The 21,562-nt window shown below is 36.9% G+C and overlaps 2 non-coding genes across 2 annotated transcripts; both read left to right on the top strand.

Annotated features, from left to right (window-relative positions):
- Positions 1–6,161: 6,161 nt before the first annotated feature.
- On the top strand, positions 6,162–6,269 carry LOC112787470 (small nucleolar RNA R71). The gene has a single exon (XR_003194882.1). It is a non-coding gene; the product is annotated as a small nucleolar RNA R71 (small nucleolar RNA).
- Positions 6,270–16,928: 10,659 nt separating this feature from the next.
- LOC112787071 (small nucleolar RNA R71) lies at positions 16,929–17,036 on the top strand. Its single transcript, XR_003194507.1, has one exon. It is a non-coding gene; the product is annotated as a small nucleolar RNA R71 (small nucleolar RNA).
- The last annotated feature ends 4,526 nt before the right edge of the window (positions 17,037–21,562 follow it).

Below are 21,562 nucleotides of genomic sequence, written 5' to 3'. Positions count from 1 at the left end.
CACTTGACACCTTTACGCCACAAGCACATGGTTAGGGACAGCTTGGTTTAGCCGCTTAGGCCAGGATTTTATTCCTTTAGGCCCTCCTATCCACTGATGCTCAAAGCCTTGGGAACCTTTTTATTTACCCTTGCCTTTTGGTTTTAAGGGTTATTGGCTTTTTGCTCTTGCTTCTTGGTTTTAAGAGCTTTTGGCTTTTTCTGTTTGCTTTTTCTCTTTTTTTTTTTCTATTTTTTCGCTATTTTTTTTCTGCAAGCTTTGTTCTTTGCTGCTTTTTCTTGCTTCAAGAATCATTTTTATAATTTTTCATATTATCAAATAACATGTCTCCTTATCATCATTCTTTCAAGAGCCAACATATTTAACATTCTTAAACAACAACTTCAAAAGACATATGCACTATTCAAGCATTCATTCAGAAAACAAAAAGTATTGTCACCACATCAATATAATTAAACTAAGTTCAATGATAAATTCGAAACTCATGTACTTCTTGTTCTTTTTAATTAAAACAGTTTTCATTTAAGAGAGGTGATGGGTTCATAGGACATTCATAACTTTAAGACATAGTTACTAAATACTAATGATCATGTAATGAAGACACAAACATGGATAAGCACTTAACATAGAGAAAATGAAAAACAGAGAATGTAAGAACAAGGAATGAGTCCACCTTAGTGATGGTGGCGTTTTCTTCTTGAGGAACCAATGATGTCCTTGAGCTCTTCTATGTCTCTTCCTTGTCTTTGTTGCTCCTCCCTCATTGCTTTTTGATCTTCTCTTATTTCATGAAGGATGATGGAGTCCTCTTGATATTCCACCCTTTTCTTAGTGATGGGCTTCTCTTCCTCAATGGGAATGTCTCCTTCTATGAAAGCTCCAGCTGAGTAACATAGATGGCAAATAAGATGAGGAAAAGCTAGCCTTGCCACAGGAGAGGGCTTTTCGGCTATTTTGTAGAGTTCAAGGGAGATGACTTCATGAACTTCTACTTCTTCTCCAATCATGATGCTATGGATCATGATGGCCCGATCCACAGTAACTTCAGATCGGTTGCTAGTGGGGATGATGGAGCGTTGGATGAACTCCAACCATTCTCTAGCCACAGGCTTGAGGTCCAGTCTTCTTAATTGAACCGGCTTGCCTTTGGAGTCAATCTTCCATTGAGCTCCTTCCACACATATGTTCATGAGGACTTGGTCCAACCTTTGATTAAAGTTGACCCTTCTAGTGTAGGGGCGTGCATCTCCTTGCATCATAGGCAAGTTAAACGCCAACCTCACATTTTCCGGACTAAAATCTAAGTATTTCCCCCGAACCATTGTAATATAATTCTTTGGGTTTGGGTTCTTACTTTGATCATGGTTCCTAGTGATCCATGCATTGGCATAGAACTCTTGAACCATTAGGATGCCGACTTGTTGGATGGGGTTTGTTAGAACTTCCCAACCTCTTCTTTGGATTTCATGTCGGATCTCCGGATACTTATTCTTCTTGAGCTTGAAAGGGACCTCGGGGATCACCTTCTTCTTAACCACAACATCATAGAAGTGGTCTTGATGAGTTTTGGAGATGAATTTTTCCATCTCCCATGACTCGGAGGTGGAAGCTTTTGTCTTCCCTTTCCCTTTTCTAGAGGATTCTCCGGTCTTGGGTACCATCAATGGTAATGAAAAAACAAAGAGCTTATGCTTTTATCACACCAAACTTAGAATATTGCTCGCCCTCGAGCAAGAGAAGAAAGAATAGATGAAGAGGAAGAAGAAGATATGGAGGAGAGGGGGAGGGGTGTATTCGGCCAAGAAGGGGAAGAGAGGGTTGTGTTGTGTGAAAATAAAGAAGAATGGAGGGCTTTATATAGGGAAGGGAGGGGGGTAAGGTTCGGCCATAAGGGTGGGTTTTGGGTGGGAAATTGATTTTGAATTTTGAAGGTAGGTGGGGTTTATGAGGTAGGTTTATGGGGAAGAGTGGATGGATGTGAGTGGTGAAGTGGTTATAGGGAAGAGAGATTGAGGTGATTAGTGAAGAGTTTTGGAGAAGAGTGTTTATGGGATTGTGTGAAAGAAGGGTGAGAAGAAGTGAGTGAAGGTAGGTGGGCATCCTGTGGGGTCCACGGATCCTGAGGTGATCCTGTGGGGTCCACAGATCCTGAGGTGTTCAAGGATTTACAACCTTGCACCAAATTAGGCATGCAAAATGCCCTTGCACACAACTCTGGGCGTTCAGCGCCAGATTGGTGCTTGTTCTGGGCGTTGAACGCCTATTTGTTGCCCATTTCTGGCGTTGAACGCCAGAACCATGCTTGTTTTGGGCGTTCAGCGCCAGCTCTTCTCCAGGGTGCAATTCTGGCGTTCAAACGCCAAGATGCTGCCCATTTTGGGTGTTCAACGCCAGAACCATGCTCTGTTCTGGCATTGAACGCCAGCCAGATGCTTCTAACTGGCGTTTAAACGCCAGTAAGGTCTTCCTCCAGGGTCTGATTTTTCTTCTGCTGTTTTTTATTCTGTTTTCAATTTTTATATTTATTTTGTGACTCCACATGATCATGAACCTAATAAAACATGAAAGAACAAGAAAAATAAAATTAGATAAATAAAAATTGGGTTGCCTCCCAACAAGCGCTTCTTTAATGTCAATAGCTTGACAGTGGGCTCTCATGGAGCCTCACAGATGTTCAGAGCATTGTTGAGACTTCCCAACACCAAACTTAGAGTTTGGATATGGGAGTTCAACACCAAACTTAGAGTTTGGTTGTGGCCTCCCAACACCAAACTTAGAGTTTGACTGTGGGGGCTCTGGTTAACTCTGTTTTGAGAGAAGCTTACTGTGTCTCTTTTCCATGTTTACAGAAGGGTAACATTGAGTTGTAAACACAAGGGAGTCCTCATTCAATTGAAGGACTAATTCACCTCTGTCAACATCAATCACAGCTCTTGCTGTGGCTAGGAAGGGTCTTCCAAGGATCATCCTTCCCAGTATCAAGGATTATGAAATCAGCAGGGATGTAAAGGCCCTCAACCTTTACTAACACGTCCTCTACTTGTCCATAAGCCCGTTTTCTTGAATTTTCTGCCATCTCTAATGAGATTTTAGTAGCTTGCACCCCAAAGATTCCCAGTTTCTCTATTACAGAGAGGGGCATGAGGTTTATCCCTGAACCAAAGTCACACAGAGCCTATTCAAAGATTATGTTGCCTATGGTACAAGGTATTACGAACTTTCCAGGATCCTGTTTCTTCTGAGGCATTGTCAGTTGATCCAGATCACTTAGTTCATTGGTGAACAAGGGAGGTTCATCCTCCCAAGTCTCAATACCAAATAATTTGGCATTCAGCTTCATGATTACACCAAGGTACTTGGCAACTTGCTCTTCAGTAACATCCTCATTTTCTTCAGAAGAGGAATACTCATCAGAGCTCATGAAGGGCATAAGGAGGTTTAATGGAATCTCTATGGTCTCTAGATGAGTCTCAGATTCCTTTGGTTCCTCAAAGGGAAACTCCTTATTGATCACTGGACGTCCCAGGAGGTCTTCCTCACTGGGATTCACGTCCTCCCCTTCCTCTCCAGGTTCGGCCGTGTTGACTATGTCAATGGCCTTGCACTCTCCTTTTGGATTTTCTTCTGTATTGCTTGGGAGAGTACTAGGAGGGATTTCAGTGATCCTTTTACTCAGCTGGCCCACTTGTGCCTCCAAATTTCTAATGTAGGACCTTGTTTCATTCATGAAACTTACAGTGGCCTTAGATAGATCAGAGACTAAGTTTTCTAAATTAGAGGTATTTTGTTCAGAGTTCTCTATCTGTTGCTGAGTGGATGATGGAAAAGGTTTACTATTGTTAAACCTATTTATTCCACCATTATTAAAGCCTTGTTGAGGCTTTTGTTGATCCTTCCATGAGAGATTTGGGTGATTTCAACATGAGGGGTTTGATGACAAGTCATCTTAGCCTAGTTTCACTAGCCTTTTTCTTTTGTTTTCAATTGAATTATGCACTTTCTTGAGCCATAAGCAAGCCAATTGGGTAGATTTTCATGTTTCCTTTGATTTAATCAACCATGTATGAATTAATGCAATTTCATGAGGTTTTATGCTATAATTGTCACATATTATGAAAGAGTGAATATCTCATGATTTTGAGCATAGCTTTGATGTGTTTGGTTGATTAATGATAGGTGAAGAAAGCTTGGAGAAAGGTTGAAGCAAGAAGGAATGGCTAGGAGGAAGAGAGGACAAAAAGTTTGAGCAAAAGTTTGCCTCAAACTTTAGCTCAAACTTTTGGATTAATTGAAAATGAACCAGGGAGCAAAAAGCTGGACCAAAAGTTAGACTCAAACTTTTGTGCAAACTTTTGGGCAAAAAGCTGGAGCAAAAGTTAGCCTCAAACTTTTTGGCTAACTTTTGGCATCACAAATCAACACCCTGGAGAGCAAAAGTTTGCGCCAACGTTAGCCCCTAACTTTTTGGCTAACGTTGGCGCATGAAAAACACACCCTGGATGAGCAAAAGTTTGCGCCAACGTTAGCCCCTAAATTTTTGGCTAACGTTGGTGCCATGAGTATGCGAGGGCAGGCCAACGTTGGAGCAAAAGTTAGACCCCTAACTTTTGCCCCAACGTTGGTATCAGCAAGGAAGGGTGCCTGATGTGAAAAGTTGGAGTAAAAGTTAGCCTCCAACTTTTACTCCAACTTTTACTCAAGCTTTCATGATTCCAACCCGGTTCAATTCGGTTCTTCTCCAAACTCCAAGAGCAATCAACTAAGGCCTCTATCAACCCAATTCCATCAAGAGCAAAGGCCCAATTGAAGGCTTGAAGACCATTTGAAGAAAGTGTATAAATAGCATAGGATTTAAGTTTTTAGGGGAGCTTTTCCTTTGAGTTTTGAGAGAGAGTTTTCGGAGAGTTTTGGGATTGAGTAAATTTTAAATTTCTAAGTCTTGGGGAAGGAGAATTGAATTCCCTTCCTCTTAGTTTTCTTGCTTTCAATTTCAATTACAATTGTCTTGGATCTTGGGTGGAGAATTGAAGAACTTCTGTTTCAATCTCACCTTGGGATCTTGTTAAATTTTCTGCTTGATTGAATTTAAGTTTCGGTTAATTGCTTTTCATCTACTTTCTTTGCAATCTACATTTCCTTTGCAATTGTTCTTGTTGGATCTAGGAAGGCATTGAGATCTAGACTTGGTTTTCTAGTCTCTTGGGTCCTGAGATCCGGATTTCCCATTTCCCATTCCCTGTTTACTGTTTTCATGCTCATTTACAATTCTGTTTTTAGATCCGGTTCAATTCAAGTCTTCTTCTATTTCTCTGCTTGTTGCAATTTTACGTTTTCTTGTTTAATTTCTGCAAATCCAATTCCCAATTCCCTTTACAATTCAAGCCATTTACATTTCTTGCACTTTAAGATTCTGCAATTTACATTTCTTGCATTCTAAGTTTCTGCCATTTAATTTCTTGCTCTTTAAGATTCAGCACTTTAAATTCCAGTTTTCTTTAATTTCATGCAATTTACCCATTTCCTTTACTTTCTATGCAATTTCAATTCTGCAAATCACAAATCTCTCAACCAAATCTTGATTTGCTTGACTAAATCAACCACTAAACTGAAATTGCTCAATCCTTCAATCCCTGTGGGATCGACCTCACTCCCGTGAGTTATTATTACTTGATGCGACCCGGTGCACTTGCCGGTTAGATTTGGGTGTTTTGGAGAAATTTGTTTTTCCACAAAAATATCCCATCAGGGTTATAGGTGTTTCCATATGGTTCACCCATGTAATTCACTTCTGCTATTGCAGGGTTTTCAGGATCATAAGCTTCTTCTTCAGAAGATGCCTCTTGAGTACTGTTGGATGCAGCTTGCATTCCATTCAGACTCTGAGAAATCATATTGACTTGCTGAGTCAATATTTTATTCTGAGCCAGTATGGCATTCAGAGTATCAATTTCAAGAACTCCCTTCTTCATAGGCGTCCCATTACACACAGGATTCCTCTCAGAAGTGTACATGAACTGGTTATTAGCAACCATATCAATGAGTTCTTGAGTTTCTGCAGGCGTTTTCTTTAGGTGAATGGATCCACCTGCAGAAGTATCCAATGACATTTTAGCCAATTCAGATAGACCATCATAGAATATATCTAGGATGCTCCATTCTAAAAGCATGTCAGAAGGACACTTTTTGGTCAGTTCTTTGTATCTCTTCCAAGCTTCATAGAGGGATTCACCTTCTTTCTGTCTGAAGGTCTGAACATCCACTCTAAGCTTACTCAGCTTTTGAGGAGGAAAGAACTTGGCTAAGAAAGCCTTGACCAGCTTATCCCAAGAGTTCAGGCTATCCTTAGGTTGAGAGTCCAACCATATTCTAGCTCTGTCTCTCACAGCATAAGGGAAAAGCATGAGCCTGTAGACTTTAGGATCTACTCCATTAGTCTTAACAGTATCACAGATCTGCAAGAATTCAGTTAAGAACTGAAAAGGATCTTCAGATGGAAGTCCATGAAACTTGCAGTTCTGCTGCATCAGAGAAACTAATTGAGGTTTCAGCTCAAAATTGTTTGCTCTAATGGCAGGAATGGAGATGCTTCTTCCATGTAAATTGGAATTAGGTGCAGTAAAGTCACCAAGAATCCTCCTTGCATTATTATTATTTTCGGCTGCCATCTCCTCTTCTTGTTCGAAAATTTCTGAAAGGTGCTTGCTGGATTGTTGTAATTTAGCTTCTCTTAGTTTCCTCTTCAGAGTCCCTTCAGGTTCTGGATCTGCTTCAACAAGAATGTTCTTGTCCTTGCTCCTGCTCATATGAAAAAGAAGGAAACAGAAAAATAATAATAGGGATCCTTTTTACCACAGGTATAGAGGTTCCCCTGTGCGAGTAGAAGAAGATATGGAGGAGTTGAGAGAGAAGGAGAATTTTCGAAAATTATTTTTGAAAAAGAGTTAGTGATTTTTGAAAATAGTTTTTGAAAAAGGTTAGTAATTTTTCGAAAATTAAAATAAAAAATTAAAATAATTAGTTAATTAAAAAGAAATTTTGAAAAAGAGGGAAGATATTTTCGAAAATTAGAGAGAGAGAGTTAGTTAGGTAGTTTTGAAAGAGATAAGAAACAAACAAAAAGTTAGTTAGTTAGTTGAAACAAATTTGAAAATCAATTTTGAAAAGATAAGAAGATAAGAAGTTAGAAAGGATATTTTAAAATCAAATTTTGAAAAAGATAAGATGAAGAGATATTTTTGAAAAGATATGATTGAAATTAGTTTTGAAAAAGATTTGATTTTTAAAATCACAATTAATGACTTGATTCACAAGAAATCACAAGATATGATTCTAGAACTCAAAGTTTGAATCTTTCTTAACAAGCAAGTAACAAACTTGAAATTTTTGAATCAAAACATTAATTGATGATGTTATTTTCGAAAATTAGGAGATAAAGATAAGAAAAAGATTTTTGAAAATAAATAAGAAAAATGAAAAAGATTTGATATTTGAAAAAGATTTTGAAAAAGATAAGATTTTTTTAAATTGAAAATTTGATTTGACACATAAAAACAACTAGATTTTAAAAAATTTTGAAAAAGTCAACTCAAATTTTCGAAATTTATGAGTGAAAAAGGAGAAGATATTTTTTTTTTTTTGAATTTTTATGATGAGAGAGAAAAACATGAAAAAGACTCAATGTATGAGAATTTTAGATCAAAACAATGAATGCATGCAAAAATGCTATGAATGTCAAGATGAACACCAAGAACACTTTGAAGATCATGATGAACATCAAGAACATATTTTTGAAAATTTTATATGCAAAGAAAACATGCAAGACACCAAACTTAGAGATATTTCATGTTTAGACACTATGAATGCAAAAATGCACATGAAAAACAAGAAAAGACACAAAACAAGAAAACATCAAGATCAAACAAGAAGACTTACCAAGAACAACTTGAAGATCATGAAGAACACCATGAATGCATGAATTTTTCGAAAAATGCAAGATGAACATGCAATTGACACCAAACTTACAATTTGACTCAAGACTCAAACAAGAAACATGAAATATTTTTGATTTTTATGATTTTTTTTAATTTTTGTATATTTTTTTCGAAAAAACATATAGGAAAAAGAAAATAAGGATTTCAAAATTTTTTAATATGAATTCCAGGAATCTTGTATTCTTAGTCTAAAGCTCCAATCCGAGGGATAGGCATGGCTTAATAGCCAGCCAAGCTTTAGTATGCTATTACATGCATTGAAGTGATTAGTTGAATCCTCAGCCCAAAGGAATTTGGACATGGCTTCATAGCCAGCCAGGATTCAACGAATCATCATGAAACACTAGAATTCATTCTTAAAAATTCTGAAGAAAAATAATTTTTGAAAAGATTTATTATTTTTTTTTATTTTTTTTTTTTCGAAAACAAAGGAGAAAATTTTTGAAAGATTTTTGAAAAATTTTTTTGAAAACTTTTTGAAAAAAAGAAGAAAATTACCCAATCTAAGCAACAAGATGAACCGTCAGTTGTTCAAACTCGAACAATCCCCGGCAACGGCGCCAAAAACTCTGTACACACGTCTTAATAAATCGTTTTTCATTCACAACTTCGATACAACTAACCAGCAAGTGCACTGGGTCGTCCAAGTAATAAACCTTACGTGAGTAAGGGTCGATCCCACGGAGATTGTTGGTATGAAGCAAGATATGGTCACCTTGTAAATCTCAGTCAGGCGGATATAAAATAGTTATGGAGTTTTCGAACATAAATAATAAATAGATAGAAAATAAGGATAGAAACACTTATGTATATCATTGGTGAGAATTTCAGATAAGTGTATAGAGATGCTTTCGTTCCTCTGAACCTCTGCTTTCCTGCTATCTTCATCCAATTAGTCTCACTCCTTTCCATGGCTCGCTTTATGTAAGGACATCACCGTTGTCAATGGCTAACTTTTATCCTCTCTGGAAAATGCTCCGATGCGCTGTCACTGCATGGCTAATCGTCTGGAGGCATCACCCTTGCCAATGGCTGCATCCTATCCTCTTGTGAAAATGGTCCAAATGCTCTATCACAGCACGGCTAATCATCTGAGGTTCTCGATCATACTGGAATAGGATTCACCCTCCTTTTGCGTCTGTCACTACGCCCAGCACTCGCGAGTTTGAAGTTCGTCACAGTCATTCAATCCCAGAGTCCTACTCGGAATACCACAGACAAGGTTTAGACTTTCCGGACTCTCATGAATGCCGCCATCAATCTAGCTTATACCACGAAGATTCTGATTAAGAGATCTAAGAGATACTCATTCAATCTAAGGTAGAACAGAAGTGGTTGTCAAGCACGCGTTCATAGGGAATGATGATGATTGTCACTTTCATCACATTCAGGTTGAAGTGCGAATGAATATCTTAGAAGCGGAATAAGTTGAATTGAATAGAAAAACAGTAGTACTTTGCATTAATCTTTGAGGAACAGCAGAGCTCCACACCTTAATCTATGGAGTGCAGAAACTCTACCGTATGAAAATACATAAGTGATAATGGTTCAGGCATGGCCAAATGGCCAGCCCCCATGAAAGTCTAAGATAGCATAAAACTTATCAAAGATGATCCGAAGATGTCTAATACAATAGTAAAAAGTCCTATTTATAATAAACTAGCTACTAGGGTTTACAGAAGTAAGTAATTGATGCATAAATCCACTTCCGGAGCCCACTTGGTGTGTGCTTGGGCTGAGCTTGAATGTTACACGTGCAGAGGTTATTCTGGAGTTGAACGCCAGTTTGTAACGTATTTCTGGCGTTCAACTCTGGCTTGTGACGTGTTTCTGGCATTTAACTCCAGATAGCAGCGTAGAACTGGCGTTCAACACTCTTTTACGTCACCTAAACTCAGCCAAAGTATGAACTATTATATATTTCTGGAAAGCCCTGGATGTCTACTTTCCAACGCAGTTAGAAGCGTGCTATTCTGAGTTCTGTAGCTCCAGAAAATCCACTTTGAGTGCAGGGAGGTCAGAATCCAACAACATCAGCAGTCCTTCTTCAACCTCTGAATCTGATTTTTGCTCAAGTCCCTCAATTTCAGCCAGAAAATATCTGAAATCATAGAAAAATACACAAACTCATAGTAAAGTCTTGAAATGTGAATTTAACATAAAAACTAATGAAAACATCCCTAAAAGTAACTAGATTCTACTAAAAACATACTAAAAACAATGCCAAAAAGCGTATAAATTATCCGCTCATCAGTTGTCTAGAAATTTGCGGATAAATCGTCGTTGCAAGTATAGTTTCTAAATCTTCAAAAATCCTTTCATACAAACGTTTTGGTTGTCACAAGTAACAAACCCCTTTGAAATTGATAACCGAATATTCAAACCTCGGGTCGTCTTCTCAAGGAATTGCAGGGAGGTATGTTCTTATTATTGGTTATGAGTTTGTAAATTGGGATTTTGGAAGTAAGGAGGGAATATGTTATATGACAAGTAAAATAAAATAGTAATAATAAAATCTCTGGGCAATGTATAAGAATTGGAATTCCTATCCTAGTTATCCTTATCAAGTGTGAAGAGAATTGGGTTTTAATCCCACTTGGTCAGCCTTTATTAAACAAAGGAAGGTTAAGTGGACTGATTAGCTTGATTTAGTTGATATAGAGTTGCATGAAATTGATCCGCTGCTTCCTTGAGATGATCCCTTGATTCTTCCTTCACTAATTCTTCAACCACTCCTTCGACTTCAGGGGTTTTTACTACCTTCACCTTTAGGGCCTCCTCTAGCTCCTTATGAAGTATGGATTCGCGAAGATGATCCCTTCTCTCTTGTTCCATGTCAATAGCATCATTGGGATCATGTTGCTCCTGGATTGATGGATGTGGGTGGTCTTCCATGGATGGTGGTGATGGGATGGAGAGATCATTCTGTGGTTGAAAAAGAAGTGCACTAGAGCTTGAGGGTTGATTGTTGAAGGTATTTGGTGGTCTGATTTGGGCGACGAGAGCTTGTATAGTAGAGTTTAGATCAGTAAGTGCTTTCTCCATGGAGGTTTGGGGTGGATAGGAGCGTTCATTTGGCTTATAAGGTGGATGGTATGGTGGATACGGGATAGGGTCATATAGAGGTGAATGGCGGAAAGGGGCTTGTGAGTATGGTGGTCCAAGGTCATGTTGAGGAAAGGGTTCATAGGCATATGGTGGTGGTTGTTGATAGTCTATTGGAGGTGATTGTTGCCATGAGGGTTGATCAAATCCTTGTGGCTCCTCCCATCTTTGATTGTTCCAACTTTGATGCTTGTTCGCATTGTAATTTCTTCTTCCTGCAACATAATTGTAACCAGACTCATAGCCAAAGGGGTGAGAGTTCATAGTAGCAAATAAAAATTAAAAACGACAATAAAAATAAATTTTAAATTAAAAGGTTATTTAAATTTTGAATTTGAAAATTAAAATTTGAAATTTGAATTTTAAATTTTTGAAATTTGAATTTTGAAATTTGAGATTTGAAATTTGAAAAATTTTTAAAATTGAATTTTGAAAATTTTTAAATTTGAATTTTGAAATTTGATTTTTAAATTTTGAATTTTTGAATTTAATAAGGAAAGAGAAAAACAATAAAATGAATCCAAACTTAAAAATTTTTAGATCAAAACGAAGAAAACAACTAAGAACAACTTGAAGGTCAAGATGAACACGAAGAACAACTTGAAGATCAAGATGAACACCAAAAAAATATTTTTTGAAAAATTTTTAATAATTAAATAAAAACCAATAACTTCTTAATTTATGAAAAAAGAAAAAATAAAAACAAATAAACAAGCAAAAAGAAAAATATTTACAATAACCAATAATAAGGCACACGTTTGCAATTCCCCGGCAACGGCGCCATTTTGATGAGAGGACTTTTGCATGGTCTAGAAATTTGCGGATAAATCCTCGTTGCAAGTATAGTTTCTAAACCTTTAAAAGTCCTTTCGTACAAATCTTTTGGTTGTCATAAGTAACAAACCCTTTAAAATTGATAACCGAGTATTTAAACCTCGGGTCGTCTTCTCATGGAATTGCAGGGAGGTATGTTCTTATTATTGGTTATAAGTTTGCAAATTGGGGTTTTGGAAGTAAGGAGGGAATATGTTATATGACAAGTAAAATAAAATAATAATAATAAAATCTCTTGGCAAGGTATAAGAATTGGAATTCCTATCCTAGTTATCCTTATCAGGTGTGAGGGGAATTGGGTTTTAATCCCACTTGGTCAGCCTTTATTGAACAAAGGAAGGTTAAGTGGACTGATTAGCTTGATTTAGTTGATATAGAGTTGCATGAAATCGATCCGCTGCTTCCTTGAGATGATCCCTTGATTCTTCCTTCACTAATTCTTCAACCACTCCTTCGACTTCAAGGGTTTTTACTACCTTCACCTTTAGGGCCTCCTCTAGCTCCTTATGAAGTATGGATTCACGAAGATGATCCCTTCTCTCTTGTTCCATGTCAATAGCATCATTGGGATCATGTTGCTCATGGATTGATGGATGTGGGTGCTCTTCCATGGATGGTGGTGACGGGATGGAGAGATCATTCTGTGGTTGAAAAGGAAGTGCACTAGAGCTTGAGGGTTGATTGTTGAAGGTATTTGGTGGTCTGATTTGGGCGACGAGAGCTTGTATAGTAGAGTTTAGATCAGTAAGTGCTTTCTCCATGGAGGTTTGGGGTGGATAGGAGGGTTCATTTGGCTTATAAGGTGGTTGGTATGGTGGATACGGGTTAGGGTCATATGGAGGTGAATGGCGGAAAGGGGCTTGTGAGTATGGTGGTCCAAGGTCATATTGAGGAAATGATTCATAGGCATATGGTGGTGGTTGTTGATAGTCCATTGGAGGTGGTTGTTGCCATGAGGGTTGATCAAATCCTTGTGGCTCCTCCCATATTTGATTGTTCCAACTTTGATGATTGTTCTCATTGTAATTTCTTCTTCCTGCAACATAATTGTAACCAGACTCATAGCCAAAGGGGTGAGAGTTCATAGTAGCAAATAAAAATTAAAAACGACAATAAAAATAAATTTTAAATTAAAAGGTTATTTAAATTTTGAAAATTTTTAAATTTGAATTTTGAAATTTGATTTTGAAATTTTGAATTTTTGAATTTAATAAGGAAAGAAAAAAACATTAAAATGACACCAAACTTAAAAATTTTTAGATCAAAACAAAGAAAACAACTAAGAACAACTTGAAGGTCAAGATGAACACGAAGAACAACTTGAAGATCAAGATGAACACCAAAAAAAAATTTTTTGAAAAATTTTTAATAATAAAATAAAAACCAATAACCTCTTAATTTATGAAAAAAGCAAAAATAAACACAAAAATAAAAACAAATAAACAAGCAAAATGTAAAAATATTTACAATAACCAATAATAAGGCACGCGTTTGCAATTCTCTGGCAACGGCGCCATTTTGATGAGAGGACTTTTGCATGGTCTAGAAATTTGCAAATAAATCCTCGTTGCAAGTATAGTTTCTAAACCTTCAAAAGTCCTTTCGTACAAATGTTTTGGTTGTCACAAGTAACAAACCCCTTTAAAATTGATAACCGAGTATTTAAACCTCGGGTGGTCTTCTCAAGGAATTGCAGGGAGGTATGTTCTTATTATTGGTTATAAGTTTGTAAATTGGGGTTTTGGAAGTAAGGAGGGAATATGTTATATGACAAGTAAAATAAAATAATAATAATAAAATCTCTTAGCAAGGTATAAGAATTGAAATTTCTATCCTAGTTATCCTTATCAGGTGTGAAGGGAATTAGGTTTTAATCCCACTTGGTCAGCCTTTATTGAACAAAGGAAGGTTAAGTGGACTGATTAGCTTGATTCTTCAAGTCCTAGTCAACTCCTGTGGAGAGACTAGTGTAAGAGCAATTCTAGCTCAAGCAGAATCTGCCAATTTCAATCACTTGCTGAGTTTGATAACTCAAGTACTACCAATCACTTGACCAAAGCCAAAATGGAGAAAAAAATATCTAAATTAAATTGAAAGCAATCTTAAACAGAGCAAAGCAATCTTAAATCTGAAATACCTCAAATAACATTAATTAAGAAAATTATATGTAACATGGAAGAGTTCATAAATTAAATTAGGAAAATAAATAAAAATAAAGAACCTGGGATTGAGAGCCACTCCTAAAACTAAGAGAAATCCTAAATCCTAATCCTAAGAGAGAGGAGAGAACCTCTCTCTCTAAAAATTACATCTACTCCTAAAATTGTGAATATGAAAGCTTGTTGATGAATGAATGCATTCCCCCACTTTAGAGCCTCTAATTTGTGTTTTCTGGGCCACAAACTGGGTCAGAAACAACCCAGAATTCGCTGGTTGCGAATTCAAACACGTTGATTTTTTGTCACTGCGACGCGGCCGCATGGTGCACGCAGTCGCATCACCTAGCGTCAGGGAAACTATGGCATATTATATATCAAATCGAAGCCCCGGATGTTAGCTTTCCAACACAACTAAAGCCGTATCGTTTGGACCTCAGTAGCTAAAGTTATAGTCGTTTGAGTGCGAAGAGGTCAGGCTGGACAGCTTAGCAATTTCTCCAACTTCTTGTATTCCTTCCACTTTTGCATGCTTCCTTTCTATCCTCTGAGCCATTCCTGCCCTGTAATCCCTGAAATCACTTAACACACATATCAACGCATCTAATGGTAATAAGAGAGGATTAATATTAGCAAATTAAGATCAAAGAAGCATGTTTTCAATCAAAGCACATAATTAGGAAGGTAAATGTAAAACCATGCAAATAGCATGAATAAGTGGGTAAAGAGTTGATAAAATCTACTCAATTAAGCACAAGATAAACCATAAAATAGTGGTTTATCAAACGCCCTTAGAGTGTAATCCTGGCGTTTAACGCCAGACTGCTGCTTGTTTCTAGCGTTAAACGCCAGCTTTTCTCCCTTTCTTGGCGTTTAACGCCAACTTGGTGCTCTATTCTGGCGTTAAACGCCAGTCTGGTGCCTCTTTTTGGCGTTAAACGCCAGCTTGATACTTGTTTCTAGCGTTAAACGCCAGTCTGATGCTTCTTACTGGCGTTTAAACGCCAGTAAGCTTATCCTCCAAGGTGTGCTGTTTTTAATGTTGTTTTTCATTCTATTTTTTATTTTTCAATTGTTTTTGTGACTTCACATGATCATCAACCTAAAGAGAATATAAAATAACAATGGAAAATAAATATTGTTAAATAATATTGGGTTGCCTCCCAACAAGCGCTTCTTTAATGTCAATATCTTGACAGTGAGCTCTCATGGAGCCTCACAGATAATCAGAGCAAGGTTGGGGCCTCTCAACACCAAACTTAGAGTTTGAATGTGGGGATTTTGTTTGACTCTGTATTGAGAGAAGCTTTTCATGCTTCCTCTCCATGGTTACAGAAGGAGAACATTGAGTCTTGAATACAAGGTAGTCCTCATTCAACTGAAGGAACAACTCTCCTCTGTCAACATCAATCACAACTTTTGCTGCGGCTAGGAAGGGTCTGCCAAGGATGATGGATTCATCCTCATGCTTCCCAGTGTCTAGGATTATGAAATCAGCAGGGATGTAAAGGCCTTCAACCTTTACTAGCACGTCCTCTACTAGTTCATAAGCCTATTTCATTGATTTGTCTGCCATCTCTAGTGAGATTCTTGTAGCTTGTACCTCAAAGATTCCCAGTTTCTCCATTACAGAGAGTGGCATGAGGTTTATCCCTGACCCCAGGTTACACAGAGCCTTATCAAAGGTCATGGTGCCTATGGTACAAGGTATGAAGAATTTTCCGGGATCCGGTTTCTTCTGAGGTAATGTCTGCCTCATTAATACATTCAGATCATTGGTGAACACGGGGGGTTCATCCTTCCAAGTCTCATTACCAAATAACTTGGCATTCAGCTTCATGATTGCTCCTAGATATTTAGCAACTTGCTCTTCAGTGATGTCTTCATCCTCTTCAGAGGAAGAATATTCATCAGAGCTCATGAATGGCAGAAGGAAGTTCAATGGAATCTCTATGGTCTCTGTATGAGCCTCAGATTCCTTTGGTTCCTCAAAGGGAAACTCCTTTCTCTCCAGAGAACGTCCCATGAGGCTTTTCTCACTAGGACTCATGTCCTCCTCACTCTCTCCAGGTTTGGCCATGTTGGTTATGGTTATGGCCTTGCACTCTCTCTTGGAATTTTCTTCTGTATTGCTTGGGAGAGTATTGGGAGGAGTTTTGGTAATCTTCTTATTCAGATGACACACCTGTGCCTCCAAATTTCTAATGGAGGACCTTGTTTCATTCATGAAACTTAGTGTGGTCTTGGATAGATCAGAGACTATGGTTGCCAGGCCAGAATGGCTCTGTTCAGAATTCTCTGTCTGTTGCTGAGAAAATGATGGAAAAAGCTTGCTATTGCTAAACCTATTTCGTCCACCATTATTATTAAAGCCTTGTTGAGGCTTCTGTTGGTCCTTCCATGAGAAATTTGGATGATTTCACCATGAAGGATTATAGGTGTTTCCATAGGGTTCTCCCATGTAATTCACCTCTGCCATTGCAGGATTCTCAGGATCATAAGCTTCTTCTTCAGAAGATGCTTCTTTAGTACTGTTGGATGTAGCTTGCAATCCATTCAGACTCTGAGAAATCATATTGACTTGCTGAGTCAATATTTTGTTCTGAGCCAATATGGCATTCAGAGTATCAATTTCAAGAACTCCCTTCTTCTGAGGCGTCCCATTGTTCACAGGATTCCTCTCAGAGGTGTACATGAACTGGTTATTTGCAACCATTTCAGTGAGTTCCTGAGCTTCTGCAGGGGTTTTCAGATGAAGAGATCCTCCTGCAGAATAGTCCAATGACATTTTTGACAACTCAGACAGACCATCATAGAATATACATATGATGCTCCATTCTGAAAGCATGTCAGTAGGACACCTTTTGATCAATTGCTTATATCTTTCCCAAGCTTCATAGAAGGACTCACCTTCCTTCTGTCTGAAGGTTTGGATTTCCACTCTAAGCTTGCTCATCTTTTGAGATGGAAAGAATTTGGCCAGGAAAGCATTGACTAGCTTTTCCCAAGAGTTCAGGCTTTTCTTAAGTTGTGAATCCAACCATGTTCTAGCTCTGTCTCTTATAGCAAAAAGGAAAGCATAAGCCTGTAGACCTTAGGATCAACTCAATTGGTCTTGACAGTGTCACAGATTTGCAAGAATTCAGCTAAGAACTGATGAAGATCTTCCAATGGAAGTCCATGAAACTTGCAATTCTACTGCATCAGAGAAACTAATTGAGGCTTAAGCTCAAAGTTGTTTGCTCCAATGGCAGGAATTGAGATGCTTCTTCCACAGAAGTCAGAAGAAGGTGCAATGAAGTCACCAAGCATCTTCCTTGTATAGTTGGCATTTTTGTTATTTGGTTTGGCAATGTCTCCTTCTTTTTCGAAAATTTCTGTCAGGTCCTCTCCAGAGGGTTGTGCTTTAGCTTCTCTTAGTTTCCTCTTAAGAGTCTTTTCAAGTTCAGGATCAGCTTCAATAAGAATGTATTTGTCTCTGTTCCTGCTCATATGAAAAAGAAGAGAACAAAAAATAATAGGAATCATCTATGTTACAATATAGTGATTCCTTTATGTGAGTAGAAGAAGAGAAGAATAGAAGAAGGAGAAGAGAAAAATTCGAACACAGTGAAGAAGATGGGGTTCGAATTTTGAGTGGAAGAGGAGTGTTAGTAGATAAATAAATAAATAGAAGGAGATGAAAGAGAGAGAATTTTGAATTTAAAAAGAATAAAAGGAAAATATTTTTGTTTTTATTTTAATTATTAGTTATAATTCAAAAATTAAAAATAGAAATAAAATTAAAATTAAAATTTGAAACAATTAGTTAATTAAAAAGAATTTTGAAAAAGTGGGTAGGAGTTTTCGAAAATTAGAGAGAGAAAATTAGTTAGGTGGTTTTGAAAAATATATGATTGAAATAGAAAACTTTTAAAATCAAACCAAAAAGTCAAGTAGTTAATTGAAAAAGATTTGAAAATCAAATTTGAAAAGATAGGAAGTTAGAAAAGATAAGAGGTTAGGAAAGATTTTGAAATTAAGTTTTGAGAAATATATGATTGAAATTTATTTTAAAAAAGATTTGAAAAAAATTTAAAAAGATTTGATTTTTAAAAGTAAAGTTAATTACTTGACTAACAAGAAACAAAAAGATATGATTCTAAAATTCAAAGATTGCACCTTTCTTACTAGGCAAGTAACAACATGAAAATTTTTTGAATTAAAACATTAAATGTTAGTGAGATTTTCGAAAATATGAAGTAAGAATAAGAAAAAGATTTTGAAAATCAATTAAAAAAAATTTCGAAAATATGTAAAGATAAATGAAAAAGATTTGATTTTTGAAAAAGATTTGAAAAGATAGAATTTTGAAATTGAAATTGATGAGTAAAACAAGGAAAGATATATTTTTTATTTTTGGATTTTTAGTAAAGAGAGAGAAAAAAACCAAATTGAAACAAAGCATATAAATTATGAATCAAAACAACTAATGCATGCAAGAACACTTTGAATGTCAATATGAACACCAAGAACACTTTGAAGATCAAGATGAACATCAAGACTTATTTTTGAAAATTTTTAAGAAAAGAAAAACATGCAAGACACCAAACTTAGAAATTTTCAATGTTTAGACACTAACAAATTGAAAATGCATATGAAAAATAAGAAAAAATACAAAACAAGAAAATGCAAAGATCAAACAAAGAAGATCATCAAGAACAACTTGAAGATCATGAAGAACACCATGCATGAGTTTTTCAAAAATTTTTTAGAAAAATAGAAAAGGATGCAATTAACACCAAACTTAAAATTTGACACTAGACTCAAACAGGAAACATAAAATTATTTTTGGTTTTATGATTTTATTAAATTTTTTTTTGTATTTTTCAAAAATTATTTGGAAAAAGAAAAATAAGGATTTCAAAATTTTTTATGAGAATTCCAGGAATCATGCAATGTTAGTCTAAAGCTTCAGTCTAAAAAGATTAGACATGGCTAACCAAGCTTCAGCAGGACATTACATACAACAGCCAAATTGATGGGAATCAATTAGCTTCTGTGATGATAAAAGCATCATCTAAAACTCTAGAATTCATTCTTAAAAATTTAGAAGTCATACAATAATTTATTTTTTTTAAATTTTTTGAAAATAAAAATAATAAAAACAAAAATCTTAAAATTAAAATAAAATTACCTAATTTGAGCAACAAAATGAACCGTCAGTTGTCCAAACTCGAACAATCCCCAGCAACAGCGCCAAAAAATTGGTGCACAAAATTGTGATCTCAACTGCGCCAACAGCTGATGCCAGGGCATCTTGGCTAGTTTTACTAGCCATTTTTTGTATGCTTTAGGTTGGTTTCATGCATTTTTCTAGGAAATAAGCAAGTATTTGGATGAAAATGCATTCAAACCATGATTCAAGCAAACATTGTGAATTTTGAATGATTTCATGAGAATTATGCATGAATTGAATGATAAAATGGATGATGCATGATCCCATGATTAAGAGCAAGACTTTGATGCACTTTGTTTGATTGATTTCAGGTAACAAGAAGCAGAGAAGAGCCACGTTAGTGGCTACGATAGTGCCACTAATGTGGCCATTAACGTGGAAGAAAAGAGAAGCCTTAACGTTAGTAAAAAAGTTAGTGGCATTAACTTTGAAGAAGGAGAGCATGGAACGTTAGTGGTAAAAGTAAACACCATTAACGTTAGCGACGGGCAAGAAGACCCACGTTAGTCTCCACGTTAGTTACATTAACGTGGGAACTAACGTGGAAGGAAATAGAAAAACCAACGTTAGTGGAAAAAGTGAACGCCACTAACGTTTGCAAAGGCTAGAACACCCACGTTAGCTTCCACGTTAGTTACATTAACGTGGGAACTAACGTGGAAGGAAAGGGAAACGCCACTAACGTTTGCGAAGCAAACAAGGACCCATGTTAATGGCCACGTTAGTTACACTAACGTGGACATTAACGTAGGCAAAAATCTCACCCGGCAGCCTAACCATGCCTTCTTCAAACAAGAATAACTTGAGCCACAACGCTCCAAATGAGGTGATTCCAGTGGCATTGGAAAGTAGGATTCCAGAGCTTTCCAAGCATATATGGAACTACATGGTGGACACTAAATTTGAGGGAGAAAACCTGCCCCAAAAGTGCAAAGATGAACATGGTATCAACCTATAGTAAGGCTAGCTGACCTCTTCACCTTCCAAGAACTGTAACTCGAGCTGCAGAGCTCCAAATGATGCGCTTCCAAAGGCGTTGGAAAGTATACATCCAAAGCTTTCTAACAATATATAATAGTATGGGGTGGATAGTAAGTTTAAACTTCAGAACCTGGCAATATTCATCCCTTGATCGCTAACGTTATTGTGACTCACGTTTTCCAGTAACGCTAGCGACTATGCCAACGACCTTGTCCACTTCAAAGGAGCATAACTTGAGTTACAGAGGTCCAATTGAGGTGATTCTAGTTGCGTTAGAAAGCTGACATTCAGAACTTTCCAACGATATATAATACTCTATAGTGGGCATGAAATTGTAGCACAAACAAGAGGCATCTTTTAAGCCCCAAAAACATCAACTGGGTAGCAAGTTTGACGTTAGCCACACTAACTTTAGCACTAACGCCACACTTGTAGCGTTAGTATGGCTAACGGCAGCAATAATGCCAAGTCACCCTAGACCTCAATTTGATTCACTTCTCTCTCAAGTCCACCTCAAAGCTCAAGGAAGCAAGCCCACAAGTGTCAACCAATCAAGGCCACAAGAAGCATCTAGAATAGGAATTTTCATTTAATTGTAATTTGCTTTTAATTTCATTTTGTAATTTAGGAGAGCCTATATAAGGGCCTTAGTTTTTACATTCAAGGGGGGACTGAAATGGGACGGACATTTGGGGAATTGGGGATTGAAGAGGGGTCTTCGGACTCCCTCCCCTCACACACTTTTCCTTCTCTTTCTTTTCTTTGTACTTTTCATTTATGAATTTTGAAGCTTCAATTTTAGTTTTAATCTTCATCTTTACTTTTCTGAACTTTCTTTCTTTTCTATTTTGGTAGAGCAATGATCAACTAACTCTTTTCATTGGGTTAGAGAGCTCTATTGTGATTCAATGGATCAATTATAGTTCTTATTCTTCTTCTTCTTTCTTTTCTCTTGATTTTACTAGAGAGCTTTCGATCTTCATCCAATTGGGTAATTGTCTCGGAAGAGAAATTGCTCATACTTGGATTTCCTCTGAACCTTGGAAGAGGAACGAGGAAATCATGCTAGAAATGCTCTCTCACATTGAATTAGGTTGGGGGTTGGATGGATATTGTGACATTTAATCCTACCAATACTTTGATCTATGAATGTGTGTGGTATAATCAATGACCAAACTTCATCTCTTCCCATGAGCAATTAAATCAAGGAATTGGGAATTGTTCAAGCTTAGAGAGATTGGATTGCCAAGGAATTGGAATCCAATCACTTAAGATTG

The sequence above is a fragment of the Arachis hypogaea genome, chromosome 20, assembly GCF_003086295.3.
Source record: "Arachis hypogaea cultivar Tifrunner chromosome 20, arahy.Tifrunner.gnm2.J5K5, whole genome shotgun sequence".
NCBI lineage: Eukaryota > Viridiplantae > Streptophyta > Magnoliopsida > Fabales > Fabaceae > Arachis > Arachis hypogaea.
The sequence above is the reverse complement of the archived record's forward strand: the minus strand, read 5'-3'. Positions and strand labels throughout refer to the sequence as shown.